At 60.2% G+C, this 21,214-nt stretch overlaps 1 protein-coding gene across 1 annotated transcript in view; it reads left to right on the top strand.

The window, feature by feature from the left end:
- Window positions 1-21,214, top strand: part of KCNH2 (potassium voltage-gated channel subfamily H member 2) — a 102,715-nt gene that overhangs the window by 7,187 nt on the left and 74,314 nt on the right.

Here is a 21,214-nt window from a genome sequence, read left to right as displayed (position 1 = left end):
GCAGGGACATTCCCTCCCAGAAAGGAGAGCCAGTCACCCCGTCCTTCCTGTAGGGCGTTCCTCTTCCAGCCACGGCTGGCTGGGGGACCCTGGGCAAGTCCCTTCCCTGGCTGGAACCTGCGGCTGCTGCTCAAGCCCTGCCCCGGCTGCTGGTGCAGAGCGCTGAGCCTTGCTGTAGCCCTGTGGCGGGGTGCTGGGAGGGGTGGGCCTGGCCCCTTGGTTGCCACTGGCTTACCCCTGTGAGCGCCTTGGGGCTCAGAGAGCGGCTCAACATTCTTCTCGCTGGGGGGGCAGAGGGCGTCCCTGGGGGTGGGGGTGTGGGCTGACTCCATTACGCCCCTGCCTCTTGGGCGGGATATTCCCTCTGTGCTCTCCTTGTCCATCAGGGCCTCTCCACGCTCTGATTCCCCACCACCCGCCCCAGGGCACAAAGATTTTGCCTGTGGATGAAGTGTCACGGAGTCCCCGGGCGATGCTCTGGAGCTGCTCCCTGCGAAGCCAGGCAGGACTCTGGGGGAGTCTCCTGTCTGGGAGCAGCCTGTCTGCAGGACACACAGCTCACCCGGCCCCCCTTCCTGGGTCTGACCTCGGAGCATCCAGCATCCTCTGCCCTCCGTGCGCTTCCCACAGCGAGTCTACCCAGGCGGGGTCCTGGGGGAGGCCAGAGGGTCCTGCCCCCCAACTCCGCAGTCAGACGGGACTCTCAGCCAATCAGGAAAACAGAAGGTTTATTAGACGACAGGAACATGGTCTAAACCAGAGTTGTAGGTGCAGAGAACAGGACCCCTCAGCTGGGTCCATTTTGGGGGGCAGTGAGCCAGACAACCACGTCTGCACTTCACTTCATGTCCCCAGCCAGCCCCAAACTGAAACCCTCTCCAGCCCCCCCCCCTCCCCCGGGCTTTGTCCCTTTCCCAGGCCAGGAGGGCACCTGATTCCTTTGTTCTCCAACCCTTTAGCTCTCACCTTGCAGGGGGGAAGGGCCAGACCATCAGTTGCCAGGAAACAGGGTGTTGGCCATTCTCTGTGTCCAGACCCCTGCCCACACCTGCCCTCTAGGGCTCTGCAACGATCATACCCCCTTATCCCACCACCTAGATACTTAAGAACTGCCTAGGGGAAACTGAGGCACCCCCACAATATTCAGAGGAAACATTAAGAACAGTCCCGCTTCGTCACAGTGCTGTGCTCCCAGGCAGGCCAAGTGGTGGCTGCTCCAGGCTGGCTGTTTTGGGGGGGCAGGATGCATCCCTCTCTGGAGTGTCAGTTCTCTCCTGCAAGGAGGGTGTGTGGGTGGGGGGCTCCCAGGATGGGTCTCACTGGGGTGAGGCTGGCGGCGCACCAGAGCCCAGGACTAGCCATTTCTGCAGCGTGGCAGGGAATGATGCCCTGGCCAGCCTGCCATTTGCCCGTGGCCATGAGCCAGTGCCCCCAGGCCCCCAGTGTGTGTGCCATTGCCCCAGATCCCTGCTTTGTTCGGGCTGCCCAGGGAGGCTGAGTGCAAAGGGCCTTGTGGCTGCCATGTGAACGCTGAGTGCTCCCACGCAATGGAGTGGTGGCAGGCCAACTGCTTCGCTGTGGTTACCCCTGCTGGCCACCAGTCCTCACCCACTGCCTGCTCTCGTCCCACTGTCCCGCTGACGGTCGGGTGCCAGACTGCCACCTGGGAGTAGCTGACAGCTGCTTGGAATGTGATGAACACTGTTGAAGTGCAGCTAGCTCTGGGGAGGAGGGCTGCCACCAGACTGGGAAGGAGAATCTGGCTGAGCCCTGAGCCGTACTCCAGGTCTCGCTGTGGGGGGGCTGCGGAGTTTTGCTGGCCAGGCTCAGCTGACTGGAGCAGAGATGCACACGTGGCCCCTGCAGTGTTGGGCTGAGTGAGTGCTGTGGCTTAGGGGTCTGGCCCTTTGCTTGGTGCTAGGAACCATCCTCCTGCAGGCCCCATGTGAGCACTCGGGTGGGGGGGGGAAGCAGGGCCTGGAGCACATCCCTGGGGGGACCGGTCCTCCCACACCAGGTGTCTCTGCTCTCGCCCGGGCAGCTGCCTCCAGCTCTCGTCAGCCTTCCCCGGTTCCGGCCAGCAGCGTAAACAGAGCTGGTTCCCGGCTGCCGGCCCCTCTTGGCTCTGCACCCACAGCCGGGACCTAAGGACAAGGGATCCTGGCACAGCCGGGCAATTCCCGCCCCTTCCTGCCCCTGGGCTCCCTACCTGGGCTGGGAGGCAGCTTGGGGGGAGGGGAGCGTCGGGTGTGATAAGCTGTGTGTCAGGTGCAGGCTGGGGGGCATGTCCTGTTGGAAACCATTCCACTCCCAGGCTCCTCTCCCATAATCCAAGGGGGTCCAGCTGTAACCCAGGTGGGATGTGAGCTGCTGTCCTGGGTCTGAGGGGGCAAGGAGCTGGAAGATGGGGTGTGTGTGTGTGTAGTGCTGGACCAGGGGGCTGGGGGCACAAGGAGGGGCCTGTAACGTGGGGTGGGGATAGCTCTCTGTAATGCTGGGCCTGGGGGCAGGAGGGAGGGGGGCTGTACAGCCGGGCAGGGGCTGGCTGAGCAGCAAGGGGAAGGTATGGGGTTTGCACCTGGTGGTGGTGGAGGGCGGGGCGGTGAGGAGATGCTGGAGCGAGGGTCACTTACCCAGCAATGCTCTGGGCTGCCCACTCCTGTGACAGACAGGCTCTGCCCTGGTGAGGGGACTGGAGAAGCACCCACTGCTGGGTGGTGGCCCGGGACTCCAGCTGGCCTGGTTTGCCCTGACCCGCTTGCTGCCGGACTCTGGCGTGCTCATGGCAGGGTGTCTCAGGTGCCGGGCATTGTATTTTCGGTGCTTTCCCATCCATAGTTAACTGGCCTGGAGGTTGGCATCTCTCCGCTGGCCGAAGAGCCGAGCTGCAGCCAGCACCTCCTGCAGGTCACACTCCCTGCAGCCCGACCCAGTCCCTCACCCCCCTGCCCCCTTCCTGCACGCTGGCCTGCCACACCTCCCCAGGGAAAGGAAGGGCAGGGCAGGGCAGGTGGGCTCCTCCTGGGGCCGAGAGCTGCCCCTGCTGCACCTCCCCAGGCTCAGATGGATGGTTCCAGAGCTGAGCCACTCAGAGGGCACCTGCAGTACCAGGACCTGGCACCCAATCCCTGGCTCCCTTGGGCCCTAGCTTGGCATGATGCCCTTAAATCATCCCCTAGCTTGAGCGCTGGCTCAGCCCTGGGTGTGGGGTGGGGGGAGACATGCCAAGTGGGCTCCGGAGCCCTGTGTCTCCAGGCCTACTCATAACAGGGCTTGGTGATGGAGGTTGGCTGGCACCACCACTGTGGGGGAGCCCTGGAGAGCGTGGGCAATGGGGGCTGTGAGCTGCAGCCTGTCTGTCCTGGGCTAGCAGGGCTAGCAAGGGGAGTGTGCCGCGGGGTGCATGCCCGGGAACCGTGTGCATGCCTGGGAGCTGTGCCCCATGCATACACATATCCATGGGAGAGTGAGACCCTCTGGGGGAGCACTGGGGATGGTCTGGCTGAGACATGTGGTAGTGGCTCCTGGAGTCAAGGGCCAGGGCCTCACGCCTGTGGTTACGGTGTCAGTCGCCTGCACCCTGTAGCACGGCCCCTGGGGCCCCACCGGACAGCACTGTTGACACAGCACGTGACTTATCGTGCCATATTGGTAAAGCTTGAGCTCGGCAGGTGGATGGTTTCCCCCGATTGTTGCTTTCTGCAGGAAAGCCGCCCCTTAGGAATGGGTTTGCTGGGGGCTCATGGATTCAGCATGTTGGTTTTTCAGTTTGAAGAGATTGAGACGTTTAGCCCTTAACATATTTAAGCAGATTTATTTTTAGAAAAAAAAGTTCTAATTTAAGCAACAAAACCAAAAATCTGCTTTCAATGAAACAGTCCTTTTTTTCCCCAAAATATCAGTTTTTTTTATCCACCTGGGAATATCTGGTCCCCTCCCCTACTGCAGCTTCCTGGTCTGGGGCAAGGAGCTGCCCTCTCCACTGTGCAGAGGGGGTGCCCAGGAGTCAGTATCTGGGGCTCCCGCCTCCTGGATCCCTCTGTCCTGGCGCAGTGCGGGGCGATGGGGACTGGAGTGGGGCCCTGATCTCTGTCTCCATCCCTTGCAGGGCTGAACCCACTGAAGCCACTTTGATGTAGGGCCCTGAGGTGGCGATTTTTTGGCCTGCAGGTTTGACCAGCAGCAGGCCCCCATGTGCAGTGTGGGGAACAAGAGCCGTTCCCCTCCTGGGGCGCTGGCCAAGCGGCTGGCCCCAAGCTGGAGGAGGCTGGGCCCTGTGTGTGCTGCTCCCTGCTGGCCAGCTGGGCTGGGAGCCTGGTGTGCTGGGCTCCCCTCCCCCCTTTGGCAGCAGGGCGGCCGCTGACAGCTGTGTACGCTTCGTGTCTCCGGGCCGCTGCGGCTCTGGCCAGCCTCACGAGCCCCTCCAGACAGGCTGAGGAATGAGCCACTGGGACGGGAGGGGTGTTGGGCCTAGCGCTCACTGCGCTCTGCCCTGATCCCAGCTGCCAGCACCCCCTCGGGCCCCACAGTGAATGGGGTCGGCCTGTGGGATGTCCTGGGCCAGCCTTGGAGGGGGGTTCTGTCAGGGGGTCCAGTCTGCTATGGCCTGGGGACAGTACTGCCGTTCCTGTCTGCAGTGCCTCGCCCTCTCTATCTCCCCCTCCCGGGGCCTGGTTCAGCTTGGCCTCCTGGCTGGGTATGGGGGGGGTCCCTGGCAGGACAAGGGAATCGCGCCCACTTCCTCCTACCCCTGTCCCACACGTTGGCTCCAGTTGCTCCCCCCACCCCCGGGCTGGACTGGGCTCTGGGCCCTGTCCCTGCTGTTCCCCTCTAGTGGTGGGCTCTGTGCTTGGCCCATGTCCCTGCAGCGAGGGATGTCCTGTCCAAAAGGGACGAATGGTCCCCCTAGCATGGGGGCTTGGGTCAGTGTGACTGTGTCTCTCAGAGGTGTGGATATTTCACAGTTACAGCCATAGGGGTCTGTAGTGCAGGCTTGCCCGAGTACCTCTGTCTGTCACTCTCTGGGGACAGCCTGTGTCCTTGAGCTCGGTCACCCGACGCGCACGGGGCATTGTCCTCCGCAGAGCCCTGCTGAGCTCCCTGGCTGGAGCTTCCTGCTGGGGGTGTCAGATGTCCAGTCCTGGGGATTCCCTGAGTCCTCTTTGATCTCAGCTCCTTCTAGGCAGTCTTCATGGGCCTGGGGTGGGGGGGAGCGACTGGAGCCAACGTGTAGAGGGGACCGAGGCATCTCAGTCTCCTGCTCCTCCCAGGAGCACTGTATGTCACGGAGTGTGGGGGAGTCCGGGGCCTGCACCCCTCTTCCTGGGATTCACTGCAACTCTCAGCCAGCCAGTAAAATGGAAGGTTTATTGGACAATAGGAACACAGTCTAAAACAGAGGGGGGTACAACCAGGACCCCTCAGTCAAGTCCTTCTGGGGGAGCAGGGAGCTTAGACCCCAGCCCTGGGGTTCCCTGTGTCCACCACCCAGCACTAAACTGAAACTAAACCCCCCCAGCAGGCTCTCCCCTGCAGCCTTTGTCCACATTCCCAGGGCAGAGGTGTTGCCTCCCCCTCACCCTCCTGGCTCAGGTGACAGGCTCTCAGGTCACCCATCCAGGGAGAGAAACCCCTGCCACATTCCCAGGACAAACACTCCCCCCTCCTGCTGTGTCACACCATACCCTTCTGTACCTGCCCAGGGTACCCGCCCAGCAGCTCAGTCAGTCATTGCTGGGCACAGAGTTCATTGGAACATCACAGAAAGTGCCCTGTTGGTCACAGGGGCGCTGTGAGCGGGCTGTGGGGCGCTGGGGCTGTGAGCTCTCAGTGGGGCCCTGCGAGCCTGGCTGTGGGGCGCGGGTGCTGTGAGCTCTTAGCTGGCTGCTCTGAGCCTGGCCATGGGGCGCTGGGGCTGTGAGCTCTCAGTGGGGCGCTGCGAGCTGGGCTGTGGGTCGCTGGGGCTGCGGATTCTCAGTGGGGTGCTATTCCCAGTGCTACATCAGTACTAGGCAGTTACAGGATGAATGGTTCTCCCACCTTTGGATATGTGGGGCCGGGGCCAAATCCTGTTTCAGGGTCAGCAATGCCTGATCAGGCCGCTGCTCCCACTGCTGCCCTTTCTTTAGGTGAAAGCCCAGTGCGCGACATTTGAGTGACATCTCTTGAGAGGTTCAGGTTCCCAAAAGGGCTCTTAAGGATGCCACATCAGCGGTGGCAGGAAGTTTGCCAGTCAGTTCCCCCGTTGTGCATCGGGGGTCCGTCCTTCCTTTCCCAATATGACCCTTAAGTATTTTAACTCTTGCTGTACCAGCTGGGCCTTGGCTTTGCCAGCCTGAAGTCCAGTATCTTGGATGATCTGTAACATCTGCTCAGTGATCCTACCAACCTCCTCCCTGTGGTACCCATGCACCCGGATATCACCAACATAGGAAATGATCTCTTCGGGCTTCAGCTGTCAATTTTTCCCACATCTTAACCACATGGGAGGGACAAATTGGGGATGCGTTATGAAAACTCTGGAGTACCCTTGTGTTGTCCCTGTAAGTGAACCAAATTTGTACCAGGACGCGGGGTGCACAGGAATGGCAGAGAAGGCATTTGCTAAATCTGTTACTGGGAACTACGGTGCCCCTGCTGCTACTGCAGCGACTTCTTGGTACTTAGCCACGACCAGAGCAGTGGCCGGAGTTACTGCGTTTAATGCTCTAAAATCCACTGTCATTCGCCAGGTCTTCCCCTCCCCTTTCGGTACAGGCCAACTGGGCAGTGTTAGTACTCGCCGTGTGCCCAATAACACCCTGTTCTAACAAACTTTCTATGGTAGATTTTATCCCTTCCACTGCCTCCTCAGGATATGTGTATTGACGCTGTGGAGGCCCTTGGATTAAAACTCAGCATCAATTTCCCCACGCTCCAGTTTATTTTCAGCCCATACCCCAGAAACTTGTCCACCCATGGGTCCCCTTCTTCTGCTTGCCCTCCTTCTGGTGCCTTACACATGGCACCTATGTACAGCATTAATGGAGGATTCAGAGTAGCAGCCGTGTTAGTCTGTATTTGCAAAAAAGAAAAGGAACTTGTGGCACCTTAGAGACTAACAAATTTATTTGAGCATAAGCTTTCATGAGCTACAGCTCACTTTATCGGATGCATTCGGTGGAAAATACAGTGGGGAGATTATATACACAACAGAGAACATGAAACAATTAATGGAGGAGTGGATGTTTCTGCTGGCCGTCACTATTTGCCCATAGGAACCCGTCGGCTAAATCCACAATGCGTCTCCCCTTGTTAAGATGAAATGTTCCCAATATTCCATCCTCTTCATTCCTAGTTTGATCCTACTTCTGAACACAGTATTAACCCATGACTCCGATTGCCTAGATGGGTCAGGATCAGTCTCGTGATAAATGCTTTCATTGTCTCCCCATCTATGATACTAGTTGTGTTGAATTTTCTGTTTCCACAGTCCCCGGGAAGCCACTGCTCTCCAAGCACACCTACTGATGCACCAGTGTCAGTTAACATAATGGGGCATGTTTGTTCACCTAATCTCCCCATTATTGCGCCTACAGTGGGATGCCCCATTTGTCAACTCTAGTTGGGCCCCTACCTCAGGGGGAGTCCAGGGAGGCGGGCACCCCTATTGGGGTGGCACTGATGGTTCGGAGTCCATTCTGGGAGTACAGGAACTCTGTTAGTCAACTCCTCTTGCCTGTGTAACTGGACAGCCCGCTGCAGTAACTCACTTGTGGGCTTCCGTCCCATTCTCTCTTGGTTCTTCAGCCAGACATCCTCTAGTCTGCATCTGATACCCAGATCCATTTCTTCCTCTTGCTTCTCTGCTGTCCCTTGCACCTCCCCGTCCTCTTCCTCTAACGTGCATAGTGCATCTGGTCCTTTTCCCCCAGCTCCCCTTGGAGATCTGGGGGCCTGTTGTTGGCAGAGGTTACTGCCTAGACGGGTTCCATTCTCCTGTCCTTATTTCCTTTTCCTGTGTGTCTCAAAAAACTACAACTGCGCGAAGACAGGTTTCAGAGTAGCAGCCGTGTTAGTCTGTATTCGCAAAAAGAAAAGGAGTACTTGTGGCACCTTAGAGACTAACAAATTTATTAGAGCATAAGCTTTCGTGAGCTACAGCTCACTTCATCGGATGCATTCCGATGAAGTGAGCTGTAGCTCACGAAAGCTTATGCTCTAATAAATTTGTTAGTCTCTAAGGTGCCACAAGTACTCCTTTTCTTTTGCGAACTGCTCGAAAAATCTCCTGTTTCAACTCTGGGTACCTCCTACTCTGGGTACCTCCTAAAATTATCTTCATTCTTGAATTCAAACTGGCTAGCTTTAAGACTGCATTGTTAAAGTATTGAAATCCGGTAGGGTTCCAGTTACTACTGGCACAACCCTGGAAGCCATGGCCAGTATCTCCATTTTAATAACATACAATTCCGGGGAGTCACCAGGGCCATGTTCTGTTACATGGGCCAATTTCCCCAGTTGCGGCTGACATCCCTACCTTCATTACTTCCTTTGCCCAGTCCCATCTGGTATAAGAACACCGCTCCTACCTAACTGCCCCTCAGCACTGCATATTGCTGCCCAGTCAGAAGCACTAGTACAGGCCTGGGATAGAATCTCATAATCTGCTGGGTTTGTGCCAACACCTTCACCATCCAGTCCAGACACGTGTCCCTTTCTGGGGGTCCCAATAACGAGCAGCCACCTGTGCCTGGTCTGGGGTAAAATCAGAAATCTCTGTAATATTTTGCCTTGTTTCCTTTTGTTGTTGTGGGTCATCTGGGACAGGTTCTGTTCTTGTTACTGCCCTCATGGGAACTGGAGCCACGGATTGAATTGAGCTTTTAATTTCAATCCTGCAAGTCCCTTTTTGCAGGGGTAGGGGGTATGGGGCCCCTCAGGAAAAGCATTGGGGGGGGAGGGCAGGATATGACCATCTAGGAATCTCTGTTCAGGATCCACAACTATCCCACTCCAAGTGTCCTCCAAGGTGTCTGTATTCCCCTTGCCCACACTCACACCTACCCTTAGTGCTGCTACTGTGCCCCTCTGGGCTCCCACCATGGTTTTGGTTTCTCTAGTCACTGCCTGCAGACTGTGTAGTCACTGCCTGCCTGGGCTCGATCCTTATTTTCTCATAACACCGTTCTGACAACTGCCTTAGCCCCCCTGCTTCATCTGCAATGTAGATCCTTCCCCATTGAGGGTTTCTACTTTGTTTCAATTGCTCAGACTCCTGTTTTTACCTGTAGAGCTGTTACATTCTGTAACGCTGAAGCCACACTGGCTCACTGAGATGCCTTACACTGAGCCACATTATCCTTAACTACACAAATCAAGTCTGTAATCCTCCAGTTGCCTTTTCTGGAGTGCTACCAGGGTGGATAGATTAGTGACAGCTTTCCACAATGCCCACCTGGCTGCTGCTTCGATAGCCGCCTTCTTGGTTTTGGCTTCATGCGCTCACAGAGTGCTTCAAACCCCTTACAAGTGGATTCAAGGGCATCCCTCTCCAGAAAGGAATCTTGTCCCATGGGCATGGATCTCATTCTGCTACCCATTTAGCAAGGAGGGGCGGCTCTTCAGCTAGATCAGTTCGGTCCAAATGACCTTAGGCTGCCTGCATTCTCCACTAAATTTGTTACCTGCACAAAATTATCTGTTACTCACACACTCCAGGGCATCCGCCTTTAATGTTCCTTGGGCTCAAGGCGTAACGTCTTTCATTTAGGCTCCCCCACCCTTTCCCAATTCCTTGGGCTCCGGGTAAAAGGCACCCACCCGTATCCAGTTCCTAGGGCTCGGGGCGTAATCTTCTGCAGGTTTTCAGGACTGTTTACCAGAGAAAGAGCCTTACACAGTAATATCCTTCTCCTCTATTTATTAACAATCACCAGCAGAATACACATGCTAAGCATACAGTGCCATGCTCACCCAGCCCGATCAGGCAGGCGGACTTTCCCTGCAAGGTCGGTCTCGTCTGGATTCTGGTTGCTGTGTGTCCTGCTCTTGCAGAGGATTCTTAGCAGCTTTGATCTTAAGCTGTGTCTTCTTCTTCTTCCAGGTCTTCCTTCTAATTTTTCTGTTCCTTCCGCTGCTCTCCTTCTTGGACCCCGGCTATATAGTGAAATTTGAGTCCTGCTTAGCTGTACCTTCACCAATCATTTCACTAAAGTATTACTAAACAAGTCTCTAACCCAGCGTTTCCCAAACTATGTTCCGCGGAACACTGGTGTTCTGCACAATGTGAATAGGTGTTCTGTGAAAGAGTGTAATGGGAAAAAAAGGGTCTTTATATGCGCTTTCCAGTTAGAAATTGTTAGTTTACGTTATTTAAAATTTGATTTTTGTTTGTTTTATAAAATAAATACATTTGAGCATCAATAACACAATTTTTTATTTGAAAACCAAACGACTACAAAATAATAGTGTAAATGGTCCGTAAATATATACCAGGTGTTCTGTGGTCACAAAAGTTTGGGAAACGTGCTCTATCCAATCCTAACGTATTGTAAAACAATTCTTTAACCAATCCGAGCCCACCGCCTTTATTGATTTACACCTAGCAAAATTAGTTATGTAACAGAAACAATTAAAAAACCGGACAAACAATAGAGAAGTGGGGACCATAAAGACAAAACAATAAAAAGTAGGGATTTCACACCCACGACTGTTAAGTGGTTTCTTGCCGGACAGTTTGCCAGACAGACAAACACAGCTTTCTTTTACCATCTTAAGCTCTGTTTCTGTGTCTGGATGATGGGGTGCTATTAGGACAGCAGCCTTCTGAACAGCCCGATATGACATTGTTTTAATGTAATTTAGATGGAATGTGAGGCTGTGACTTCCTGCTTCTTGGCTGATGGCTGCTGCTCTCCTAATATGGCTGCAGACAAAGGCCTCATCCTTACAGCTCCATGGGTCACAGGGGCTCTCAGTGGAGCGCTATGAGTCAGGCCATGGGGCACTGGAGCAGTGAGCTCTCAGTGAGGCACTGCAAACCTGGCCATGGGGACATGGAGCTGCAGGCTGTCAGTGCGGTGCTGCGAGCCAGCCCGTGGGGTGTGGGCTGTGGGCTCTCAGTGGAGCGCTGTGAGCCAGGCTGTGGATTGCTGGGGCTGCGGGCTCTCAGTGGGGCGCTGCGAGCTGGCCCGTGGGGGCTGGGGCTGCAGGCTCTCAGTGGGGTGCTGCGAGCCAGCCCGTGGGCGCTGGGGGTGTGGGCTCTCAGTGGGGCGCTGTGAGCAGGCTGTGGATTGAAGGGGTTGCGGGCTCTCAGTGGGGTGCTGTAAGCCGACCTGTGGGACACTGGGACTGGGGCTCTCAGTGGGGCGCTGGGGCTGCGGGCTCTCAGTGGGGCGCTGTGGCTGCGGGTTCTCAGTGGGGCGCTGCGAGCTGGCCCGTGGAGCGCTGGGGCTGCGGGCTCTCAGTGGGGCGTGGGGCTGTGGGCTCTCAGTGGGGTGCTGTAAGCCGGCCTGTGGGCGCTGGGGCTGGGGCTCTCAGTGGGGCGCTGGGGGCGGGCTCTCAGTGGGGCGCTGCGAGCCGGCCCGTGGGGCGCTGGGGCTGCGGGCTCTCAGTGGGGCGCTGCGAGCCGGCCCGTGGGCGTGGGGCTGCGGGCTCTCAGTGGGGCGCTGCGAGCCGGCCCGTGGGCGCTGGGGCTGCGGGCTCTCAGTGGGGCGCTGCGAGCCGGCCCGTGGGGCGCTGGGGCTGCGGGCTCTCAGTGGGCGCTGTGAGCTGGCCTGTGGGGCGCTGGGGCTGGGGCTCTGAGTGGGGCGCTGGAGCTGTGGGCTCTCAGTGGGGCACTGTGAGCCAGGCTGTGGATTGCTGGGGCTGCGGGCTCTCTGTGGGGTGCTGCGAGCCCGCCCGTGGGGCGCTGGGGCTGCGGGCTCTCTTTGGGGTGCTGGGAGCCGGTCCGTGGGGCGCTGGGGGTGTGGGCTCTCAGTGGGCGCTGTGAGCCGGCCTGTGGGGCGCTGGGCTCTGAGTAGGGTGCTGGGGCTGTGGGCTCTCAGTGGGGTGCTGCGAGCCGGCCCATGCGGGGGGGCTGCGGGCTCTCAGTAGGGTGCTGCGAGCCGGCCCGGGGTGCTGGTGCTGCGGGCTCTCAGTGGGGTGCTGCGAGCCAGCCTGTGGGGTGGGGCTGGCTGCGGGCTCTCAGGGTGCGCTGTGAGCCAGGCTGTGGATTGATGGGGCTGTGGGCTCTCAGTGGGGTGTGCTGCGAGCCGGCCCGTGGGGCGCTGGGGCTGCGGGCTCTCAGTGGGGCACTGTGAGCCAGGCTGTGGATTGCTGGGGCTGCGGGCTCTCAGTGGGGTGCTGCGAGCCCGCCCGTGGGGGGCTGGGGCTGCGGGCTCTCAATGGGGTGCTGCGAGCCGGTCCGTGGGGCGCTGGGGGTGTGGGCTCTCAGTGGGGCGCTGTGAGCCGGCCTGTGGGGCGCTGGGGCTCTGAGTAGGGTGCTGGGGCTGTGGGCTCTCAGTGGGGTGCTGCGAGCCGGCCCATGCGGGCTGGGGCTGCGGGCTCTCAGTAGGGTGCTGCGAGCCGGCCGTGGGTGCTGGTGCTGTGGGCTCTCAGTGGGGTGCTGCGAGCCGGCCCGTGGGGCGCTGGGGGTGTGGGCTCTCAGTGGGGCGCTGTGAGCCGGCCTGTGGGGCGCTGTGGCTCTGAGTGGGGTGCTGGAGCTGTGGGCTCTCAGTGGGGTGCTGCGAGCCGGCTCGTGGGGTGCTGGAGCTGTGGGCTCTCCGTGGGGTGCTGCGAGCCGGCTCATGGGGGGGGGCTGCGGGCTCTCAGTGGGGTGCTGCGAGCCGGCCTGTGGGGCACTGGGGCTGTGGGCTCTCAGTGGGGCGCTGTGAGCCAGGCTTTGGATTGATGGGGCTGCGGGCTCTCAGTGGGGTGCTGCGAGCCGGCCTCTGGGGCGCTGGGGGTGTGGGCTCTCAGTGGGGTGCTGTGGCTCTCAGTGGGGTGCTGGAGCTGTGGGCTCTCAGTGGGGGTGCTGCGAGCTGGCCTGTGGGGCACTGGGGCTGTGGGCTCTCAGTGGGGCGCTGTGAGCAGGCTTTGGATTGATGGGGCTGCGGGCTCTCAGTGGGGTGCTGCGAGCCGGGCGCTGGGGGTGTGGGCTCTCAGTGGGTTGCTGGGGCTGCGGGCTCTCAGTGGGGTGCTGCGAGCCGGGCGCTGGGGGTGTGGGCTCTCAGTGGGGTGCTGTGAGCCGGCCCATGGGGGGCTGGGGCTGCAGGCTCTCAGTGGGGGGCTGCGAGCCGGCCTGTGGGGCGCTGGGGCTGGGGCTGTGGGCTCTCAGTGGGGCACTGTGAGCAGGGCCATGTGGCGCTGTGGTTGTGTCTCTCAATGGGGAGTTGGTCTCCAGTCCCACCTCCCTCTGCAGACAGGCCCCAGTCCCTGCAGCTCAGGCCTGCCCTGCCTGCTCCACCCCCTGCACACCAGCCTTATGGGCATTGTGCCAAGCAGGGTGCCCTCTACCCCGGCCACTGCTGCAGTGTCCAATCTCTCACCGTCTGCCCCATGGCAGGGACAGGGTGGTGGGGGAGCTGGCAGCTTGTGGCCTGGCAGAATTGCGCCTCAGGGGTATGGCCGGACCCAGACAGACTTGCTGCCTCTAGGGTGTAGAGGCCAGGCAGGAGCGGAACCCTCCTGGGCAGAGCCCCCAGAGTCGGGTGCCGATGAGGGAGGGGGTGGGCAGCACCCTGTCTGGACACCCCTAGCCCCAGGCTCTCGGAGGGTCTCCCGCACAGCTGTGCTGCGTCTACGTCAAATGACTTTGAGAGGCCAGGCCAGGGTTCACCTGGCTCAGGGCCTCCCATTCCCACAGTCACAGACCCACAGGCTCAGGGCTGAGCCCCCAGCTTTGGAGCCATCTTTGGGAGGCCCCTTCACTGGGCCAGCCCCCCTGGAGTTCTTGCTCTTCCTCCAAGGTGAGCCACGTGGCCTCACTGCCCCCTAGACTGGCCTTCCGGGCCTGCAGCTCCCCACATGCTCCCCACAAGCTCCAGGCAGCGAGTCCCCCGGAGGACAGCCCTGAGGGGGACCTTGGCCGCTCTGCAGGGATCAGGGCCCCCTCGCCCAGCCCCTGGAGGGACACTCCCAGCGCGGGGCACAGCCGGGTCCAGTCATTAGCTGGGGCTCGGCCTAGGGGCCCCTTAGGGCAGCCCGGGGCAATGAAGGGTGAAGCAGGGTTCTGTCCTGGCCAAGCCCCGAGCCCAGCTCGGCTGTGGGGAACCCTCGGGTCCGGCTCTGTCTGTCTGGGGGCCTCCTTGGTCAGACTCTAGGTGGGAGCCCCGACTCCTTCCAGCCCCCGACTCTTGTCCCCACGTCCCCCCTCCCAGCCCCGATTTCTTCAGCTGGGGAAATGCTGCTCGGTCTCCCTGAGACAGGGAGTCCATCTCCCTTGGCTTGCTCCTTGCTGGGAGTGGTCTGCACTGAGATGGGGATAAAGTCCACTTAGACCCAGGGCAGGTCTACACGTAAAACAGACATCAGCTGCTGCCCTTCACTGCATGCTCTACGCTGCTGCAGTTACCCACCTCCCGGAGAGGCAGTGGCCATGTGGCTGGGAGAGAAACTCCCCTCCGTGGTGTTACCCCCTGTCCTGGATGCCCAGGACTCAGGCTCTCTCAGCTCCATACAGTCCCTGGGGGGAGCCCCCTTCGGTGCGACGGCCCTTCTTGGGAGGGCCGCTCTCTAGTGGGGTTAAGCTGTAGGCCCCTCCACCTCCCAGGACTGCACCTCTGAGCCACCAGCAGCATGGCTCTGCTGGGACCCTTTCAGGGAGCCCACTGCTCTGGGACTCCCATCTCCCCACCCCCAGAGGGCACACTGCCCCCGATCTCTAGACCGGAGCGACTCTCAGCCAGCGTAAATCAGGAGGTTTAGTGAGCATGTGAACCCAGCCCAGGAAACTCTCCAGGCCTCGTGCCTGGCCTCCCTCAGCGCAGCACATATAGGTCTCTCAGCCTCCAGGGGGGCTCTGGTTGCAATCTCTGTCAGTCCAGCAGCCCCCCCCTTCCAGCTGAGGGCATCCTGTATCATCTCCTCCATCAGTTCCTCCCCTGTCCTTTGTCTTCCGTCCCAGGTAAACAGGTCGCTGGGGCCCCCCTCTTCTGTCCTTTGTTCCCCTTTGGCTGGAACTGGTTGCTTGGCCCCTCTCTCCTCAGCCCTTTGTCCTCCCACTGGCCGGAACCAGCTGTGACTCCCGGTTACCCGGTCGCTGGGGTCTCCATTCTCCAGGCCATTGTCCTGGTCCCAAGTGCCAGGCGAGCTCCTCTTCAGCAACAGACTCCCGCTCCTACCACCTTGTTAACACAGGGAAACGTGTAGTCCCACCCCATCTGCATGCAAACCACTGAAGAAACAAGAAAATCCCCTGCTTTTTTGCATCCCCCCCAGCTCCCGCGGATTGTAGCCACTATTTACATGGGGGTCAGGTTGGGGTAACAGCGTTGCTGGAGCAGGGGATTTTCACACCCCTGCGCCACGTAGTTACATTGCAATAGGTCTGGGATGTAGACCAACGCGCAGACAGCTAGGTGTCATTCAGACCCCGCATCTTCGGCCAGGTGGACGCTGCAACATGTGTCTCGTTCAGGTGTGAGACTCCAGCCCTGTGAGCACGACAGGTACAGCCCCTGAACCTATGTAGGCGGCGCTGGCGTTGGCGGGACAGCTCCTCCCCCCCTCAGGGAGGTGTGAACTGCGCTCTCCCATTGGCGTCCGAGCATCCGCACTGGGGCATGAGACCTGCCCTGAGAGTGCACAGCCCTTCCCCCGGCTAGGGACATAATGTCACATAGAGGGGAAACCGAGGCACACATAAACTTCATAAACATATTCCAAAACATTCCCCCTTTGTCACTGCCCCACATCCCCCCACACGAGTGTCACTTGCCTCAAACCCCCCCCCCCCAGTGTCACGGGCTGAGGCCCCCCCACCCCACTCAGTGTCACTCATCCTCCATTCCCCCACCCAATGCGGCACTGCTTTCTCCTCGCTTAGTGCCTGTCTCCCAGCTCCTGGGGTTCTGCGTGGGGAAAGGCACTGCCATCTTCTGAGCCCCAAGGTCGCAGCCTGATCTGTTCCCCCCCACCCCCACTGTTTGCCTGCCTCTGATGGGTCCTAGACCCCCTGCAGGCCACAGCCCCCTGCTGGGGGAGGGGCTTACACTGCAGCAGCAGCTTGCCCACGGGAGTGGACACTCCTTTCCCCTGGATATTTATAGCAGTGCCAGACAGAGCTGCATTTGGTGTGTGATAAATGGAGCCCGCATGTGCTTAACCATTCCCTGGCTCAGGACCAGGCCTGAACCACCCTGGGTGAGGCCAAGAGTGGGCAGGAGGACAAGGGGACCAGGCTGGAGTACCTGCAAGCGCAGGGCTAGAGGCACTCTCCCCTCACTCAAGTGCTGACCCTGTTCCCCAGTGCAGTGCTAGGGAGTTGCTGTGCTTCATGGAGCGGGGTGGGGGCTCATCAGGGGGTGCCGGGCCACAGGGAGCGGAGTGGGGGCTCGGCTGGGGACGCTAGGAAGCAGGGCAGGGGCTCATCAGGGGACGCCGGGGAGCGGGGGCAGGGGCTCAGCAGGGGGCACTTGGCCATGGGGAGTGGGGCGGGGGATCGGCAGGGGGCTCAGCAGGGGGAGCGGGGTGGGGGCTCGACTGGGGGTGCTAGGGAGCAGGGCAGGGGTCATCAGAGGTTGCCAGGGAGCGGGGCAGGGGCTGGCTGGGGCGCTGGGCTGTGGGGAGCAGGTTGAGGGCTCAGCGGGGGTGCTGGCTTTGGGGAGTGGGGTGGGGGCTCAGATAGGGGCCTGCGAGGGGGCGGAGGCTCCGCTGGGGGCATTGGGGAGCCTGGTGGGGGCTTGGCAGGAGGCGCTATGCTTCATGGAGTGGGGCGGGGGCTCGGCTGGGGCTGCGGGGAGCGGGGCAGGGGCTCAGCTGGGGCACAGGCTATGAGCTCAGCAGGGAGTGCTCTCCCAACGGTCCGAGCTGGCCCCCATGGCAATGCTGGAGAGAGATGATCCCACCCGCCACCGGGGAGACAAGCTCCCCAGCCAGGGGCAGGCCAGGCTGAGCACAGCTGCCGTGTTGTGTTCCCTTGCGCTGGTGGGCAGGCTTCAGGCCTAAGCTGGTGCTGCAGGGTGTGGGGCGTCAGGCTGTGCCCCGTAGCGGCCTGTTGCGGTTCTGTTCTGGGGCGCGGGAGCCTGGTGGGCTTTGTGCTGCATCTCCCAGGGCCGCGCGGTGTTTGGGCCAGCGGCTCGTGGGTGTTGAGCTGGCCCGAAAGAAGGTCCTGGACCATGCTCTCCTGGCTCTCTGGCTGTGCCCAGCTCACCACCCTAGCCTGCAGCCGTGACTGGCTTGGGCTGGCACATGCCCTTTGGGAGGGCTCAGTGACTGGGGATGCCTTGGGCAGGGAGCTGGTGCCATCCTCCACTGCTGGGGGTCCGGGGCTCTACCTGAGAGGCTGGCCTGGTGTCCTGGGCCTGTGGGGGGGGGTCGGAATCTCATGCGGGGCTTCTTAGTGCTGCCTGTCTTGGGGGAACGTTGTGAGTGGGTCAGCAGGAGAAGGGGGCCCAGCTCCGCTCGTGGTGTGAGCCACTGCAGCTTGTGGTCACCCAGGAGGGAGAGGGGTGTCTGCAGCGCTGCAACAGTGGGGTGACTTTGGGATAGCCCAGGCCCCATCATCGGCTCCATCCCTTCCCCAGCACGCTCTCTTCCCTGCTTAGCGCGCCTGACTCCGGGCTTTTTGGGGTTCAGTGTGTGGTGGTCACATGGCTGCTCATCCCACTCACACCCTCGCAGAGAGAGGCCAGCCAGTGCCCCACCTGCAACTGATGCCCCCTGCCCTGGGCTGGATTGGAGCTGGTGCTCCTAGAGGGGAAAGGCCCATGTCCCATTCCTTTCCTGCCTTCCTGTTGCCCAATCTCTCGATAGCGGGGTGTGTGGAGTGGCCACGCCTTGAGCTTGGGCCTGTCTGTGACGCATGGCTCTGCTGCGCCCCACACTTCCCTCGCATACCACCCAGCAGCGTTGTGTGTTTTGACTGTAGCTTATGTTGCTTGGCTGCAGGGGAGCCGCACGCTGCCTTTTCCTGCCAAGCTCAGCTTGGAGCAGCACCTTAGTCAGCGGCTTTGGAGCTGTGTGGCTGCAGAGAGGCCACCTGCTGGTCCTGGGACCGGGTCAGGCCCAGGCATTGGGCTGAGCCCCGAGCCCTACCTCGCTACCCGTGCCCAGAGGTCTCTGTAGCCAGAGCCACAGCTGCCCGGGAGTCAGTATTCTCCTTCACCTGCTGTGCTACCCTAAGTGGTAGCCATGCTGGGACCTGGGTCAATCGGGGCTGGGCCCACCCCAGGAAGGCACATCTCAGCACTGGGGAGCAACAGCCCTGTATAAACAGTCCTGGATCTGCACCCTGGACCTAGCGCCAGGATTGCCGCGTCCTGGCCCTGGCACTGGGATTGCCGCGTGTGACGCAGCAGGGAGTGGGGTGGATTGACCGGGGAATGCCATCTAATTCTGCTGGGGACTGTCTATATGGGGGAATGAGAGAGCAGGGGGTGACTCCACTGGATTGAGGAGACCTGAGCTGTCACCTGAGCTGCGAGGGGGTTGGGCGCAGGTGACACCTTTGCCCAGGGAAACTGGACAAAGCCTGGAGGAGGAGCCAGGGGAGGAGGAGTGAGACTGCGGGAAGGGTTTTTTGGTTTCAGTTTGGGCTGGGTGGTCGAAGGCAAGATGGGGTCTGAGCTCCCTGCCCCCCAGAAGGACTGGACTGAGGGGGTCTGGTTGTACCCACAAGCTCTGCTCTAGACCCTGTTCCTGTCAGCCAATAAACCTTCTGTTTTACTGGCTGGCTGAGAGTCACAGTGAATCCCAGGAAGAAGGGGGCAGGGCCTGGACTCCCCCATGCTCTGTGACAACTGGTGGCAGTGGTTGGGATCTACTGCACCCCTTGGACGGTACTTCCTGCAGTAAGTGACTGGGAAGCAGTAAAACGAAGGGGGATTGATGAGGACCAGGCATGTTGAAGGCTCAGAGAGGAGCGGTTTCGTGGGGCGGGGGGCGGTTAACCCCTGGGAGTGTGTGACCAGCAACAAGGACTTTTGCAGTAACAGGGTCACCTGGGGATTGCAGCGAGTGATCCCAGGGGTGGAAGAGTGTACACCTTGACCCTGACAAAGAGATGGTGACCTCAAGAAGGGCTGGCACCCTAGCGGTTCTCCCTGGAAACTGTGGGAAGCGGCGAGCACACAGGCCGGTGAGTGGCCAGCAAGGAGATGTATAGCAAACGCCTTAAGAGCAACCTGGTGGAGCTGTGCAAGCAGAGGGGGCTGCGCATTGGAGGCTCACCCAAAGAACAGCTGATTGCCCCAGCTGGAGGAGGGAGATCGCTGGAACCAACCAATCCCTGTCTCTGAGGGAAACAGCCTGGCAGATGCAGTGCAGGCACCGGTGTTCTGTCCCAGCGGGGGAGTGAACAGGAGGCTGCTGAGGGCTTCCTGAGACCCCTTCTACCTATGCCTAGGGGAAGGGCTGGGAGGAGCCCAGCGAATACTGAGGGCACTGTGACCCCTGCAGCCAGCAGGGGATCCTCCTCGCAGAGCTCCCCATCGCTGGATCTGAGGCGGCTGCAATGGGAGAAGGAACTAAAACTGGAAGAGTTGGAGCTCAGGCAGTGGGAAACTGCAGAAAGAGTGGGGAAAAGCAGTGACAGGAGCGGGAAAAAAGCAGCGTCCGCATGAGCTGGAGGAGGAGGAGGAGAAACGGAGACAGCACGAGCTGGAATTGGCCAGGCTGAGGAGCAGCGAGCCCCCGGCTGCAGTGAGTGATGGGGGACCCCAGACAGCACGGCGCTTTGATAAATGCCTCCTGACCAGCATAAGGAGGGGGCGGCCATGGATGACTTCCTGGATGCCTTTGAGATGGCCTGTGAGCTGCACCAGGTTGATCCTGCAGACAGTCTCCGGTCTCTCACCCCCTTACTGGACCCCAAGGCCATGGCATTGTACTGCGACTGGAAGGGGCAGAGAAAGGAGACTACGAACTATTCAAAAAGGCCCTGCTGGCATCACACTAATAAACCTTCCATTTTACTGGCTGGCTGAGAGTCACGGCGAATCCCAGGAAGACGGGTGCAGGGCCCCAGTCTCCCCCACATTCTGAGACACCACGCCCCAGCGCTGGTGCTGGATTGCCACACCTTGGTCGGCAGGATCCGTGACGTACTGTGTCCATTGCGCTGGCCTGGGCTGCTAGCGAGGGCACAAGGAGAGCAATCCCCATTCTCCTCTGGGTCTTGGGCGGGGAGTGTTCCCAGTTTGGTGCCTGCCCCCCCCATCCAGCTGGGAGGGCCCAGACACGTGGCTAATCCCTGTGCAGGCTGAGAGGCTCTGAGCAGCCAGGGGTCTGTTGTAGGGGGATGGGGGAGCTGTCGCTGGGCCCATGGTCCTGCGGTCTGAACGTGTAACACCATGTGCCTCTGGTGGCACCTGACCAGGATTCCTCACCCAGTGTGGCCCGCTGGTTGGATCACTGAGTGGGAATGTGACGTGCAGGCTGACCCATGCCCAGCCCTGCAGTCAGCAGCCCTGTGCAGGTGGCCTGGCTCCACAGATCCGCAGGGATGGGGCAGGGTGTTGGCAGAGACCAGCAACTGTCCTATCCCTGTGCTGGGGGCACGTGGCGCTGGTGCTGCCAGCTGGCTCTGGGACGAATATGCCTCCCTGGCCGTAGTTTAGCCTGAGGCTTTGCCATTAGTGGGGGGGCGAGCCCCCAGCTTGGCTGTGAGGTGGGGGAAGCCTGTCATCTGCTGGCCAAAGGCTAGAAGTGCTGCCCTGGCTGCCATTCCTGTGGGCCTGGCAGGGGGCTCTGCGGCAGCCATCCCAGCGCCCTCTCACCAGCCTGGGCACTAGCCAGTCATGCCCTAAGAAACGTGCTTAACATCCATGGAACCCAGGAGTCCTGGCTCTCAGCCCCCCCTGCTCTAACCACCAGCGCCCCCTGTTCCCTGGAGCCAGGATAGAACCCAGGAGTCCTGGCCCCCAGCTCCCCTGCTCTAACCCCCCTGCCCTCCAGAGCCGGGTATAGAACCCAGGAGTCCTGGCCCCCAGCCCTAACCACCAGCCGCCACTCCCTTTCCAGAGCTGGGACAGAACCTAGGAGTCCTGGCTCCCAGCCCCTCCCCTCTCCTGTTTGTACTTCCAGGCCCTGGGTG

This window comes from Dermochelys coriacea, chromosome 2 (assembly GCF_009764565.3).
Source record: "Dermochelys coriacea isolate rDerCor1 chromosome 2, rDerCor1.pri.v4, whole genome shotgun sequence".
In the NCBI taxonomy this organism is placed as follows: Eukaryota; Metazoa; Chordata; order Testudines; family Dermochelyidae; genus Dermochelys; species Dermochelys coriacea.
This window is presented reverse-complemented; position numbering and strand designations above follow the sequence as displayed.